The sequence below is a fragment of the Dreissena polymorpha genome, unplaced genomic scaffold (genome assembly GCF_020536995.1).
Source record: "Dreissena polymorpha isolate Duluth1 unplaced genomic scaffold, UMN_Dpol_1.0 chrUn139, whole genome shotgun sequence".
NCBI classification, from domain to species: Eukaryota; Metazoa; Mollusca; class Bivalvia; order Myida; family Dreissenidae; genus Dreissena; species Dreissena polymorpha.
Genome location: NW_026273453.1, coordinates 31,458 through 48,490, shown reverse-complemented (window position 1 = coordinate 48,490; position 17,033 = coordinate 31,458). Strand labels below are relative to the sequence as shown.

General features: G+C 35.0%; 1 long non-coding RNA gene across 1 annotated transcript; it reads left to right on the top strand.

Annotated features, from left to right (window-relative positions):
* Window positions 1-300: 300 nt before the first annotated feature.
* Window positions 301-9,634, top strand: LOC127864139 (uncharacterized). The gene is made up of 2 exons (XR_008041510.1): window positions 301-685; window positions 7,893-9,634. It is a non-coding gene; the product is annotated as an uncharacterized LOC127864139 (long non-coding RNA).
* Window positions 9,635-17,033: the final 7,399 nt, after the last annotated feature.

The window sequence follows — 17,033 nt, the reverse complement described above, 5'->3', positions numbered from 1 at the left end:
TTGAAGAACCCACAGTCTAGAATCTATACAGGAGTCGGAGCCTCTCATGATACAACATGCCAGTGTTGACCTGTGCTGATCATATGCAATCTACAGGTTTCACTTTGGTTCTTTCAGAGTCCATGTCAACTGCTGCCAGTGAAGAGCCAGGGCAGTCTGACCCATCGATAGGAGGGAGCCAAGTGAAGAGCCAGCAGTCTGACCCATGATAGGAGGGAGCCAAGTGAAGAGCAGCCAGTCTGACCATGGTATTTCTGTGTCATATAATAAAGGCCCCATCTATGATGATTAAAGACATGACCCAACTGTAGACTATATATTCTAGTACAATTTTCTGTTGTCCAAGCCAATATATATTTATGCCACCCTTCGAAGAAGAGGGGGTATATTGCTTTGCTCATGTCGATCGGTCCGTCTGTCCACCAGGTGGTTGTCATACGATTACTCAAGAACGCTTGGGCCTAGGATCATGAAACATCATAGGTACATTGATCATGACTTGCAGATGACCCCTATTGATTTTGAGGTCAAAAGGTCAAGGTCACGGTGACCCGAAATAGTAAAATGATTTTCCGATGATAACTCAAGAACGCTTTTGCCTAGGATCATGACACTTCATAGGTACATTGATCGTGACTTGCAGATGACCCCTATTGATTATCAGGTCACTAGGTCAAAGGTCAAGGTCACAGTGACAAAAAACGTATTCACACAATGGCTGCCACTACAACGGACAGGCCCATATGGGGGGCATGCATGTTTTCTATAGATTTCAGCAAGATCCACCAATGGATAATAGACATACAGACCCCACTGTTGACATTATATGTTTACAGTCATGAGGCAACTGTTGAAGACACCCACAGTCTAGAATCTGTACAGGAGTCAGAGCCTCTCATGATACAACATGCCAGTGTTGACTGTGCTGATCATATGCAATCTACAGGTTTCACTTTGGTTCTTTCAGAGTCCATGTCAACTGCTGCCAGTGAAGGGCCAGCCAGTCTGACCCATGATGAAATGAGGCAGCCAAATCCTCAAGGTCTGAACTAAATTTGAAGACGGGTTTTCTCTGCATTTTCTATCATTATGTGACAGAGTCTTATGTCATGACTGTATTAAAGTAAATGAGTAGTCCAAGTCAAGTGTGATGCTCTAGACGACCTCCTCTGTGATCTACAGGGTTACAACAATGTGCTTGTAAAAGTCCTTGTAAAGTACAAAGTAGGCAGTTTGCTATGAAAGTTAATGTTTAGTACTTGTTCTTCCAAGAAATGATAGTTCTGCAAACTGTCAGTTCTTATATGTGTGAAAAATTGTTTTAAACTGGTGTTTAAAACAGTTTCAGTTAGTTCATTTTACCTCCTAACATGTTCAGGTTTTGTGCATTTTTATCAGGAAACCTTGCTCTACAATATTCAATCATTGTATCCACTTGCAGTGTTCTGCTGTGAAATTTTACTGTTGGGGACCCTTTAGGATTACAAAAGTGGGGACAAAAAGAAAAAATATGGGGACACAGAAATATTTTTGTAGCAGAATTAAATGTGTGGAAACTAATAACCTTTAACTTGAACTTTTAAACGTGCTTAAACTTCTTACAGTCAGGTTGTAACATTGTTATTAAAACTGGGAACATTCAAAAAACTTTTTAACACTGTCCAAACAGTTGTCAACATATTAACAAAACTTTGAAAAAATTTATGGTCATTGGACTCCGCATGTCAAAGTACTTGTTCGATAATTAGAAATACCGATAGTAAAGGCGTTTTCTTTTTTGCTTTATGCACAATCTGCATGTCATTTTGTTGTTGTCAAACAGTGACCAAGGACATTTTGAAGCCAATTTCTTGGAATGTACGTTTAGGGGCAGACTTTTTTCGTAATTGCTAAACGATGTTGGGACTTGGGAAGACTCTGTTGGGTTGTTAATATTATTGTCATATTTTCTAATTTTACTTGCCGGAGGAAAAAAAAAAAATGGATTTTGTTTTTTTGGCCTGTCACTTTAAGCCATTTTGATAGGTTCGGAAATTTTCCTTGATATCTGATTGGTTGTTATAATCTCAACTTACCAATGAAATAGAGTGTTAATATTAAATAAATTACCCATTGGCTGCGAAATGACGTCATGTCCAATGAAATAGTTTGTTCTGGTTACACATTCACTCGATTACTTTACCGACTTACAAATTGAATCGATTAGTTTTTATTTCTAATTCATGTGCGCCCGCGGACCCATATACAGAAAACGGGTGGGGACAAATATTTGTTTTTTGCGACAATAACACAAGGGCGCATCCACGGCAGAACACTGACTTATGTTGATACTTTGTGTGCAAGGATCAATTCAGTAGAAAAGTCAACAAAATAAAGGGCTTACAGTCACTGAACAAATGAGTTTGCTGCTTAGAGTGTATATTTTTCCCAAAAATATTTGAAAATTTCCCCTCTTGGAAGTGTAGTTCAATTTTAATCAATACCTCGTTTAAATAATTCACAGAAAAGCCAAAAAATGTTGATCTTTGAACATAAACATAACATGTTGATGACAAAAAAAGTTGGAATAATGTTTTTCTCTCTGTGTATGGTGAATTATGGTGTTACAACTTGATTTTGTATGTACTGCTTAGCATTGAAATTTCCCCTTTTACACGTGAATATCCCCCTCTCAGGGGACCCGACCCCTTTTCCCCCAAAACTGAAAAAACACTGACATGATACTCATTGCTATTTTATTTTTTATATCTATTCTTGTTTTAGGGACAGGGACAAGAAAAGGAATGAAACGAAAGTGGGCCAGCGAAGAGAACATATGTTTCATGAACTTTTTTAGAGATGAATTAAGAGAAAAAAAATGCCATCTGGCTCAAAAATAATGGGGTCCCTAAAATACTTACCGGAAGAACAGTGGCCCAGATAAGGGCAAGGGTCCATAACATTATTATGGAAAAACAAAAATGGAAAAAGAATTGTTGAACTGTGGAATATGTTTATGCCCCTGGTAGGGTGGCATATAGCAGTTGAACTGTCCGTCAGTCAGTCAGTCTGTCCATCTGGCCGAAAACTTATATGGCCATAACTTTTTCAATATTGAACATAGCAACTTGATATTTATACCCCTATTACAATTGGTAATGGGGGCTATATAGGAGTCACGTTTGTCGGTCTGTCCCGATATTTCATCCGATATTCACCAAACTTGGTCAGTAGTTGTATGTAGATAATGTCTAGATCAAGTTTGAGTATGGGTCATGCCAGGTCAAAAACTAGGTCATGGGGTCACTTAGTATGTTTTAAACTGTAAGTTTGTACGGACCATAGCTATATTATTTATCGTTACATTTTTAAATGACTCGGTACATTTGTTCACCATCATGGAACGGTGTGTCGCGTAAAAGAAATTACGTCAATATCTCAAAGGTCAAGGTCACACTTGGGAGTTCAAAGGTCAAATGCTTGTCCGGGCCATAGCTTTGTTTTTTATTGTGAGATTTTAAAATCATTTGGCACATTTGTTCACCATCATTGAACAGTGTGTCGGGCGAAAGAATTACGTCGATATTTCCAAGAACAAGGGCACAATTTGAGTTTAAAGGTAAAAAATGGCCATAATTGAGCTTGTCTGGGCAATAACTATGTTGTTTATTGTGCGATTTTAAAATCGTTGGCTCTTTTGTTCACCATCATTTGACAGTGTGTCGCGCGAAAGAATTACGTCGATATCTTCAAACTCAAAGTTGTAGTTTTAGTTCAAAGGTCAAAAATGGCAATAAATTATCTTGTCTGGGCCATAAATATGTCATTCATTGTAAGATTTTAAAATAACTCTGTACATCAATTTTGTTCAAAGTCATTGGAAGGCTTGTCATGTGAAACAATTCAGAGTTCAAAGGTCAAAATGGCTATAAATGATAATGGCATAATGATTCTTAAAAATCGCCATAAATTGTATTATCTTGTTTTGTGAAGACAGCATACAAAATAGTCTGTGTCAATGCGTTATGTGGGGGTATATGTCACGTCTGTGACAAAGCTCCAGTTGGCATGCATGTGCATCTTGTGAAGCTGCACATATTGAGTGGTGAAAAGTGAAGGTCAAGGTAATCCTTCAAGGTTAAATGTTAAATATATTGCTTCTGTCCGTCCGTCTGAAAACTTTAAAATTGGCCATAACTTTTGAGCTCACCTGAGTGCAACATGCTCATGGTGAGCTTTTGTGATTGCCTTTTGTCCGTTGTGCGTTGTATGTCGTCAACATTTTGCCTTGTGAACACTCTAGATGCCACATTTATTGTCTGATCTTCATGAAATTTTGCAGAACATTTGTCACATTGATACCTCGACTGAGTTCGAAACTGGGTCATGCTGGGTCAAAAATTAGGTCACTAGGTCAAAAAAACAACAAAAAAACTTGTGAACACTGTAGAAGTCCAATCTTCATGTAACTTTGTCAAAATGTTTGTCTAAATGATATTTTGGTTTAGTTAAAAATTGGTTCCGGTCCGTTGAAAAACATGGCCGCCAGGGGCGGGGCAGTTTTCCTTATATGGCTATAGAGAAACCTTGTGAACACTTTAGAAGTCAAAATGTTTGCCTAATCATCATGAAACTTGGTCAAAACATTGGTTTTATTTATATTTTGGACGAGTTTGAAAATGGTCCAGATCAGTGAAAAAACATGGCCGCCAAGGGGCGGGGGAGTTTTCCTTATGTCTTTAGTTAAACATTGCTAACACTCTAGAGGCCACATTTATTGTCCATTCTTCATGAAATTTGGTCCGAAGTTTGGTCTCAATGATATCTTAGACGAGCTGAAAATGGTTACGTTTGCTTGAAAAACATGGCTGCCAAAGGGCGGGGCATTTTTCCTTATATGGCTATATATGGCTATAGTAAATCTTGTTAACACTCTTGAGGCCACATTTATTTTCCGATCTTCATGAAACTTGGTCAGAATATTCATACCAAAAAATATCGTAGACAAGTTAAAAAATGATGCTGGTTGGTTGAAAAACATGTCCGCCAGGGGGTGGGGCATTTTACCTTATATGGCTATAGTAAAACTTTGTTAACACTCTATAGGCCACATTTATTTTCTTATCTTCATGAAACTTGGTCAGAAGATTTGTCCTAATGATATCTTGGATTAGTTCAAAAATAGTTTCGTTTGCTTAAAAAACATGGCCACCAGGGGGCGGGGCATTTTTCCTAATATGGTTATGTATCATGCTTTACTAAAACATTGTAAACACTCTGTAGGGCACATTTATTTTCCGATTATTATGAAACTTGGTCAGATGATTTGTCCTAATGATATCTTGGATGAGTTCAAAAATGGTTCTAGTTGGTGGAAAAACATGGCCACTAAGGGGGCGTGGCATTTTTCCTTATATGGCTAAAGTAAAACCCTGTTAAAACTCTAGAAGCCATATTTATTGTACGATCATCATGACACTTTGTCAGAAGATTTGTCCCAATGATATTTGGACAAGTTTGAAATTGGTTCCAGTTGCTAAGAAAAACATGGCCACCAGTGGGCGGGGCATTTTTCCTTATATGGACTTATGAATCTTCTTGAAACTTTGTCAGTATATTAGTTTAAATGATATCTTGGATGTGTTTTTCACGTTGACATTTGAAGCTTTAACTTTGTATGATTCTAAATATGTGTCAATGCTGTCAGTTGAATTTTGAAATATGAAGTTTTACATTTTTTGTAGATTAAATAATTTGTAAAATGTTGCAGTTTCGTCAATCAGTTTTATAAGATATTGAGCTTTAAATATGATGCAGATTGTAAGATTCTTAATATCTTTCAATATTGTGGATAAGTTTTTGAGATATCAAGCTTTGAGTTTTATGCAAATTGTATGATTTTAAAATGTTTTAATGGTGTTGATCAGTGTAATGAAGATTGCATAATTTTTATGTTTTAATTCTGTCTATTGGTTTTCAAAATGAAAGACTTTGATTTTGTAAGTGCACTTTTATCTCCTGAAAGATTCTTTTCTAGTGTTTAGTTTATATTTTAAGGCTGTTTGCAAACTCGAAGTGAAAACAGTTCTATTACAATTTGGTAAGGACATGACATTGCATATCTGATTTTAAAATGTACTTTGCTGGCAACGTGTAATTTTCTGAAATGTCTTAGTAAGACTGTTGTTTGCAATCAAAAGGTCTGTGCTTCAAATACAGGGTAATGCATGTTTTTTGTCCAAATTTATGGCGATTCAGACATTGTTCTATGTAAATTTGGGGTTTGCTTGAAGGTTCAGTCTATTTTTATGTCCCTCACTATAGTAGTGGGGGACATATTGTTTTTGTCCTGTCTGTTGGTTGGTTGGTTGATCTGTTTACGCCAACTTTAACATTTGCAATAACTTTTGCAATATTGAAGATAGCAACTTGATATTTGGCATGCATATGTATCTCATAGAGCTGCACATTTTAATTTTCTGAAAGGTCAAGGTCAGAGGTCAAATATATGTGGCCAAAATCTCTCATTTTATGAATACTTTTGCAATATTGAAGATAGCAACTTCATATTTGGCAAGCATGTGTATCTCATGGAGCTGCACATTTTGAGTGGTGAAAGGTCAAGGTCATAATTCAATGTCATAGGTCGAATATATGGCTTCAAAGCGGCGCAGTAAGGGGGATTGTGTTTTACGAACACAGCTCTTGTTGTTAACTGCCTTTTTAGTCCCTTACCAGTGTTTCACTAAAGTCCGTGTACTTTGGACTCATTTCAAGTTGACATTTGAAGCTTGAACTTTGTATGATTCTAAATATGTGTCAATGCTGTCGGTTGAATTTTGAAATATGAAGTTTTTCATTTTTTGTAGATTAAATAATTTGTAAAATGTTGCAGTTTCGTCAATCAGTTTTATAAGATATTGAGCTTTAGTTATGATGCAGATTGTAAGATTCTTAATATCTTTCAATATTGTGGATAAGTTTTTGAGATATCAAGCTTTGAATTTTATGCAAATTGTATGATTTAAAATGTTTTAATTTGTTGATCAGTGTACTGAAGATTGTATACTTTTTATATGTTATAATTCTGTCTATTGGTTTTCAAAATGAAAGACTTTGATTTTGTAAGTGCACTTTTATCTCATTATGCCCCCCTTCGAAGAAGAGGGGGTATATTGCTTTGCTCATGTCGGTCGGTCTGTCGGTATGTCAGTTTGTCGGTCCGTCCACCAGGTGGTTGTCAGACGATAACTCAAGAACGCTTGGGCCTAGGATCATAAAACTCCATAGGTACATTGATCATGACTCGCAGATGACCCCTATAGATTTTGAGGTCACTAGGTCAAAGGTCAAGGTCACGGTGACCCAAAATAGTAAAATGGTTTTTGAATGATAACTCAAGAACGCATACGCCTAGGATCATGAAACTTCATGGGTAGATTGATCATGACTCGCAGATGACCCCTATTGATTTTGAGGTCAAAGGTCAAGGTCACGGTGACCCAAAATAGTAAAATGGTTTCCGGATGATAACTCAAAAATTCATACGCCTAGGATCATGAAACTTCATGGCTAGATTGATCATGACTTGCAGATGACCCCTATTGATTTTTAGGTCACTAGGTCAAAGGTCACGGTGACCCGAAATAGTAAAATGGTTTTCAGATGATAACTCAAGAACGCATATGCCTAGGATCATGAAACTTCACAGGTAGATTGATCATGACTCACAGATGACCCTTATTGATTTTGAGGTCACAAGGTCAAGGTCACGGTGACCCGAAATAGTAAAATGATTTTCGGATGATAACTCAAGAACGCTTTTGCCTAGGATCATGACACTTCATAGGTACATTGATCGTGACTCACAGATGACCCCTATTGATTTTCAGGTCACTAGGTCAAAGGTCAAGGTCACAGTGACAAAAAACGTATTCACACAATGGCTGCCACTACAACGGACAGCCCATATGGGGGGCATGCTTGTTTTACAAACAGCCCTTGTTAAAGATTCTTTTCTAGTGTTTAGTTTATATTTTAAGGCTGTTTGCAAACTCGAAGTGAAAACAGCTCTAGTACAATTTGGTAAGGACATGACATTGCATATCTGATTTAAAAATGTACTTTGCTGGCAACGTGTAATTTTCAGAAATGTCTTAGTAAGTAAGACTGTTGTTTGCAATCAAAAGGTCTGTGCTTCAAATCCAGGAAAATGCATGTTTTTTGTCCAAATTTATGTCAATTCAGACATTGTTCTGTGTAAATATGGGGTTTGCTTGTAGGATCAGTCTATTTTTATGTCCCCCACTATAGTAGTGGGGGACATGTTGTTTTTGCTCTGTCGGTCTGTTGATTGGTTGGTTGGTCTGTTTATGCCAACTTTAACATTTTGCAATATTGAAAGTAGCAACTTGATATTTGGCATGCAAATGCATCTCCTGAAGCTGCACATTATTATTGGTGAAAGGTCAAGGTCATCCTTCAAGGTCAGAGGTCAAATATATGTGGCCAAAATCGCTCATTTTATGAATTCTTTTGCAATATTGAAGATAGCAACTTGATATTTGCCAAGCATGTGTATCTCATTGAGCTGCACATTTTGAGTGGTGAAAGGTCAAGGTCATCCTTCAAGGTCAGAGGTCAAATATATGTGGCCCAAATCGCTTATTTTATTAATACTTTTGCAATATTGAAGATAGCAACTTGAAATTTGGCATGCATGTGTATCTCATGGAGCTGCAAATTTTGAGTGTTGAAAGGTCAAAGTCATCCTTCAAGGTCAGAGGTTAAATATATGTGGCCCAAATCGCTTATTTTATGAATACGTTTGCACTATTGAAGATAGCAACTTGATATTTGGCATGCATATGTATCTCATAGAGCTGCACATTTTGAGTGGTGAAAGGTCAAGGTCATCCTTCAAGGTCAAATATATGGGTCAAAATTGCTCATGTTATGTTACTTCTGCAATATTGAAGCTAGCAATTTTATATTTGACATGCATGTGTATCTCATGGAGCTGCACATTTTGAGTGGTGAAGGGTCAAGGTCATCCTTCAAGGTCAAACGTTATATACGGGGACATTGGGTTTCACAAACGCATCTTGTTGTGTATGTAATTAATTTTGCTTAATTTTTGTGATCCCCCGCCAACAGCGGAGGGATATTAATTTGGCATTGTCCGTCTTTCCGTCTGTCCGTCCGGCACTTTTGTGTCCAGAACCATATCTTGGAAGTGCTTTAGCAGATTTCATTGAAACTTGGTACGAGTATATATATATGGATAAGAGGATGATGCACGCCAAATGGCATTGTACATCCTTGATTAATAGCGGAGTTATGACCCTTTGTATTTGAAAAAAATGCTTTTTTTGTGTGTCCAGAGCCATAACTTGTATCCAGAAGTATAATGGCGGGGGATATCAATTCAACGAATTTGCTTGTTAAATCAGTTTTTATTTTCATGATAATCATTTAGTTCGTACTGCAACTTATGATGGATTGTTACTACTATCTCCAATTATTTGTTTGTCATGGGTCCGTCACCATTTATCTCTTATATAATACTTGAATTGAGCATTTCACAATCTGACAATCATGCATATCATTTATTAGTTTCATAATAAAACGTCTGACAAGGGTCAGATAATTTTAACATATATTGTTGTTATAATTTGTCATGTGTTGTATGAATAAATGACACTTCCATGATAGAGAAAATTTAAATATATTTTTAGAGACATTTGTAAAATGAAAATGAAATAACTATACATTTTACAGTGGCTAGTCGTACGGCTAGACAAGAGGCTAGCCGCACGGCCCCGTACGGGTAGACAATAGGTTTGCCGTACGGCTCTGTACGTATAGCCTTTCCTATGGATATTGTCTAAGTTAAAGACAACCATTTTCAGTGAACTGATAAATTGCCTGTATGAAACCATATATTTATCCATTGTCTGAACGACAATTAAATTATTTGTGTGACTCCATTTCTGAGAAGTACCTTGGCCGTCATTGAATTTCATAATATCGATGCCGCAACTAATTAAAACAGTTTTCACTCCTTACATAGGAAAGTCGTCTTATTAAAGAATCAAATTAGAAACCGATTTAAATTATGTGTGTGTAAGTCAATTTCTAGAACGTAACTTTGACGGCTGTCGTCATTAAATTTCAAAATATCGATGCCGCAACTCTTTAATACAGGTTTTTCACGCCTTAGGAACGTCGACTAATTAATGAATCAAATAAGCAACCGTATGACATGAAAGGAAGCCGTGAAAGATGACGAATTTTTAAAGCGAGATTATACGATTTTTTCAAATATTTATTAATTTACATAAAATGTGTATAAAAAAAAACAACTTATTAAACATATATTTGAACATAAACTTAAATAAAAGTTAAGAAGAACATGTGTCGATATATGCAAAATAAGCCAGATATTAAATTCTGAAATCGAAAATTCATGTACAGTCGAATTCGCCAGCATGTAAATCGTGCATGTACGATGTGAATCTAAATTTAGTTTAACGGTTCATTTTTAGTGTGAGCGTCAGCTAACGCTAATGTTTTTGCAAATCGGTATGTGCGTAGAAGCCTTAAAGGGGCCTTTTCACAGATTTGACATGTTTTGAAGTTTGTCATTAGATGCTTTATATTGATGAATGTAAACATTGGATTTTTAACGCTCCAGAAAAAAAATCAAAAATAAAATTTAAAAATGGAAAAAAGTAGCCCGTACAAGGGCTCGAACCAGTGACCCCCGGAATCCTGGAGTAAAAAACGCTTTAGCCTAATGAGCTATCCTGCCAAGCATACATGAGAGGTGTATTCTATACCTGATATAAGCAATCTTCGTAGTTTCACAAATTTAAACGATAACAACAGAACTCTCCAAATTATTCAATCGTTTCGCGTTGCAACGCTCTATAATTTTTAGGTTTTTAAATCGTGAAAAGATGCATATAATGGCTATATTAGACCATGGTTAATGTTCAGTAATACTGATTCCTCACAAATATCATAACTAAAACGAAAATTTGCGAATCTGAAACAACTATTTTCAATTTTGTCAATTTACCAAACCGTGAAAAGATCCCTTTAACTATGACATGGAAAGACAACCACTGTCCGTTGCAGCAGACTACACATTCTACTAGCGTCTGCTAGGAAAGATAACCACCACATTTGCCTGTTTATAGTCCACCACTCACTGGTGCACTGCAGTTGGTGTATATGAGTAATAGAGTTTAACAGCTTGTAAGACGATATTGGCCAGTCTAGTGTTTATCATTGAAAATCTGCACATACTGGCTGCTTTCAGAGAAAACAGGGCTTAATGCATGTCAAATAAGATAAGCCTGTGCATACTGATAAGCTTGTGCAATGCAAACACGCTAAACAAGGACGACATGTCTTATTTTATAATGTTTAAAGGGTCTCTTGTACTGGGATGACAATTTATGCATAAGCATTTAGCCCTGTTTTCCCAAAACGAAGCTAAAAATTTATTTTTTATTAATGATTTAAAAAAAAAACATCTGAACCTGTGCTTTAAGACACACTCTTTATAATTTTGAATGGATTGTGTCCATTCAAAACTTGCAATATAAAAAGCTATAACATAATTTTTTAAACTGAGTTGCGTCTAAACTTATACAACAACGAACACCTACAGTGACGTCAGCGCTTTGATAAATTCCTGCAACCATTTATTCGCCACACGAACACTAACTAAAAATACGAATGCTTCAGTTATAGGCTACTATTCCATCTGTCCGCAACCGCATATCCGCATCCGCAAAAAATAAAACAAGTAGAAATGCACTGCACTTATTCCATTCATCCGTATCCGCACGCGAATAGGCGTCCGCAATAGAACGCTCAAGTGAGCATTCTTGGGCTACTATTCCATCTATCTGTAAATGTATCCGTATCCGCAAAATATACGGACGCTATATTCCATTTATCCGCATACGTCGAACGTATCTTTATTTTTGTATATGGATAAAACTAAAAATTATAATTATTGAGATAATTATAATGAAGGACAAGCTGCTAAGCGTGAATTTAAGTAGATATAAGGTACAAATCATCGTTCTGTCCGTAAAAGGATACAAATGGTAAATACCTGAAACATCTTCTTTTAGTGCCTTGGCTATGATTTTCCATACATTTAAACTTTAAAGTATAATCAGAGTCACGATATGCAGAACTGCGTTGGATGTATAATTCCGGGTATTTTTTCACGAATTCGAGAGATTTTCAGTTTATTTTTTAGATGACAGCTACTCTCATCGTGCTAAATGCCGTCCGTATCTCGTCCGCATCCGTTTGCGGATAAATGGAATATAGCGTCCGTATAACGATTTTGCGGATACTGACGCGGATACGGATGCGGATGCGGATTGGTGGAATACTAGCCTTATTTTAGGAAAATATGTACGAAATATCTTCGTCACAATCGGCTCGGGCGCTTATTTGTCTTTGCTGCATATTACTGATTAACAGCACTAAATGACAATTCTATACTTTATAAGCCGTACGGCTAGACAATCTCAATAGGAAAGGCTATAATACGTACAGCGCCGTAAGGCTAGCCTATTGTCTAGCCGTACGGGGCCGTACGGTTAGCCTCTTGTCTAGCCGTACGGGACTGTACGACTAGCCACTGCCTTTAGTTATTGGAGGTTCTTATGTATTATACCCAGTCGCAAGTGGTATAGGCTATACTCAAATCTTTTCGTCCGTCTGTTATTGGATACTGTGATGGGTTATGTATCACATTCAATGTTGTTTTTTTTTGTTTATAAGACAAAATCAGATTTTTTTTTCAAAATACCTTCCTTTTAACTAATTTGAAAGCATTTTTACAGGTCCATTCTTGCGAAGCAATAATGCAAGTTAAAGAACTGGTTTTACAAGTCCCTATTCGATATTTATGACATAACTATGACTAAAATCTTCAGAATAGTTCAAAGCACGAAATGAATATCTTTCTGTTGGACATGAGGAAGTGGACCGAATATCGATGACTGGATCATTTTCCACGAAGGCACATAAAACTACAGTAATGTTCCGCTACTTTCAGCTTGGTCTTAATAGCATGTCGGACTTCATAATTAACAGGGTATTTTGTTCTTTATTCAATACTTTGGGACCATGCAATCTTGAAAAATTGCAATTTACAGTGTTCAATGTGGTCTTAATAGCGGTACTCTTCTTGTACTAGGAATCGCTGCGTGTTTTAGTCATTATCTTTGAAATCCTTTTCGAAGCTATCATAAAAAACATTTATACTCGTGTCACGCCAGAGTGACATCACGTCAGGTTTAAACACAATAAGTAAATACATATTGTTATAACGTTTAAATATTCGTTTGACTTCTATTTTTCATTTCAATTTAATAATCCTATAAATGTTTTGTTTTTGGTTGTCATATCTATTTACCATTAACGATCCGCAACTGTTTTACCTTTACGTATCTTTGCAATGAAACTGTTATAGCGACAACTGTTTCATTATAGCTGCTTGCATCACACGGACACCACTGTTATATAATTCAATGATTTCTACAAGGATGATTCTATCCTACATTATCTCAATTGTTTAACCAAGGACATTGTGCTTTTAAAAGTTCCGGCGACTACAAAATCACGCAACAGGAGAAAATAACACGATACGTAGTCAAATAATGCAAAAATTCAAAAAAATATTAAAATAACATTAAACACATATTTAGTTCACCATTGTGTCATTCCCTCTGTAAAATGAATTCGACTCAAAATGTTATTAAATGTATAATGCAAGGAAACCATGCAGAGCGATTCATGCATAGGCCACACAAATACAAACACATCTGATCGTGAGGATTTAATATATAAAGTTTGAGGTCGAGAAGATCTTAACCACAATTCTAATGCGAGTGTCGCAAGATATAACTATGCTCAAGGCCAACTCATTTTTTAGCAAACAATGTTTCGTATTTCAAGTGACACTATCTCAGGGACCCGGTATGTCGGTATCAAGTATCACAGAGTATACATATATAAAAAAATAATTGGGTCATGGGGACCCAGATACGAGGTTTAAAGTAAAAAAATGTATATGTTATTTGTCTGCAGAAATAACTAGATATATTAAGTTTCGAGTTATATATAGGTTGTTGAAGGTAATTCGCATAAAACACGCTATTTTTCAGTTGGATACTAGCATGGGAAAGGGAAGTACCCAACACTCCGGAAATATATCACAGACCCTATAGTTAACCCAGTATGAGTATATATATATATATATATATATATATATATTATATATATATATATATATATTAATCAGTGAGTATTGTTATTTTTAATTATATTTTGATGTAAGTCTATAAGACTATGAAAGAAATAGTAATATAGCGACATATTATTTTAAGTTGATTTAAACTAATTTAATAAAAATTGATTGTTAATTATTCTTGAATATTTATGAAATGATCAAAAGATGTTTTTTTTAACACCTCCTTAATATGTTTATATGTACTTCAGACTGATTGAACTGTTTGATGTCTAGTTATTAAAGACACAATTTAATTAAATTATCACATGTATGATTGATCTGGAACATTGTTGGTTGATAATTAAATAATATAAAAAGGGTACAAATATTAAAAATTTCATGAACTGTTTTACAAAACTAAAAATTGTTTTTGATGTATACCATAATATTATGAGTAAAAATTGATGATTTGAAATAAAATAAAATAATTAGTAATTGTGTTGTGTTTCTGTTTATGTTTAAAATATATTTAAACTTTCATTAAATGTTTTTCAAAACTAAACATTGTTTTTGCTGTATACCATATTATGAATAAAAATTGATGATTTGAAATAAAATAAATTAATTTGTAATTCTGTTGTGTTTCTGTTTAATGATCAGTTAGAATGAGCTAAGATGTTGATTGGCACATTCTTTCAAATAAACAAGGATGATACATTCCAAAGGATGACACATTCCACCCATGTAATTAAGCAATAATTGTTCACAAAAATGTCTTAGGGATTCACACCTGACCATTTCCACATCCTGTCCATATCCTACCCAGTCCCAATGTCATGAAAAAAGTTAGTTTTGATTTGACTTTCATTGCTTCATGATCATTTTTAAATTTATATTTTACAGTTTGGAAATATTTATATTAAATTCAAAATTAATAATCAATATTCAAAATTTGGGTTGCTACACATTTAAATCACACACTTATTTTAGCAATTTATTTTAATTTCTATCATTCATTGTGTGATCTAAATCTTTAGCAGTTTAACTTAATAAAAATTATTCACTTGAATAATCTAGTAACTTTTTGCATTTTGTACATAAATTCTTTGGCATAATAAAAAGAAGCTTAGAATATGTTAAACATAAATGTACATACTTAATTCAAATTAATGTATTGATTTATTTTTAAATATAATTCTTAGTTACTTTATTGTTAATAATTTTTAAGTATTGGCTAACAAGTCTATTAAAATGTTAAAAAAATATACAACATAATAAAACTAAATTTCAAATAAAGACTGTTTAAATAAATTTAACATTATAATGTTGAAATGACATAAACACACTCAATCTATTTAATTGTCAAATAATGAAAATGAAGCAATGATAAATTTCCTTTCTCTGATGAGCTTGATTGATCACTGATTGAAATAACATTGATAATTCAATCAGTGACTAATCAAATATATCAATCGAAGTGTTAAAAGTAGCAGATTAATCCCCCAGTATGAAATATGCTGGGAGGAGAAAAGACTAGGGTATTAGGAGGTGAAAAGACTAGGGGGAGAAATGTCCAAGGGGGAGAAAAGACCGTACACCTTATATTCCATCTATGTACACAAATTGCACGTCTTATCACTAAAGCGCGCGAAATAATTCTGAACACAAAAGGGTGACACTCTGCATTGCTTTATTTGAATGTTTAGTAGAATCTAAATTGCAGATGTAAACACTCTAGAGTCCATATATATATATATATATATATATATATATATATATATATATATATATATATATATATATATATATATATATATATATTCACACATATGGCCAGTTACGGGGTCTCTGATTTAGAAATAGGTTATGGGGTTCCCACTTTAAATACATGTATCTCCATACCCTTTTTTATCCGATATAAACACGAATTAAGGTATATAGGGGTACCTACTATTATTATTGTATATAAATACGTCATTTATTTAACGTCTTATACAAGGAAATATATAGCGAACTTATTTGCGAGGTATATACAATTTCAATTTCAGACCTGATTGTGGTTTTCGATTTAAGACCTTATTGTGAGATTTGATTGCATTACCTCCCCTACACCCCCCTCATAGTAATTAAAGGAGCCTAGATTGCGGGGTTGTATATAGACCCCGTTTTTTATATTGACCTCGTAAGTACAGTCTGAAAACTACAGAGACCGCGTAACTGGCACTATGTATTGGTATATATATATATATATATATATATATATATTACTCAATTTTTATGAAGCATGTTAATCTTAACAATAAGTAGAACGAGTTCGAATGTGGGTCACATGCGTCCACAAATTACGTCACTATGCCAGAGGGGAAATCACGTGATAGTCAAGATGGCAATGTTCATGCCGAGGCAGGTATTTTTCGCCGTTTTATACCCTTTATTACTTGTATTAATTATTTAAATGCCGCTCACATTCCAGCCATATCAGCAAGACAGTAACTAGCGTTTATTTCGTGTTGAAATTAGCTCTTTATCTCGGCTTTACTCGCTTCAATTTTTTCTAGCGGGATGACATAATTAAAGCTCCACTAAGAAAATGTGCGGGGAATAAAGTCGTGATATAAAGCGAATCTTCATACGAAATAAACGCTGATCACATGTTTACTAATATGGCTGGAAAGTGAGCTTCATTTAAAAAAATTAAACAAACGTAATAAAGGGTATAAAACGGCGAAAAATAACTGTCTCGGCATGAGGTTGGGAGGAAGTGAGAGCGAGAACTCACGAGATA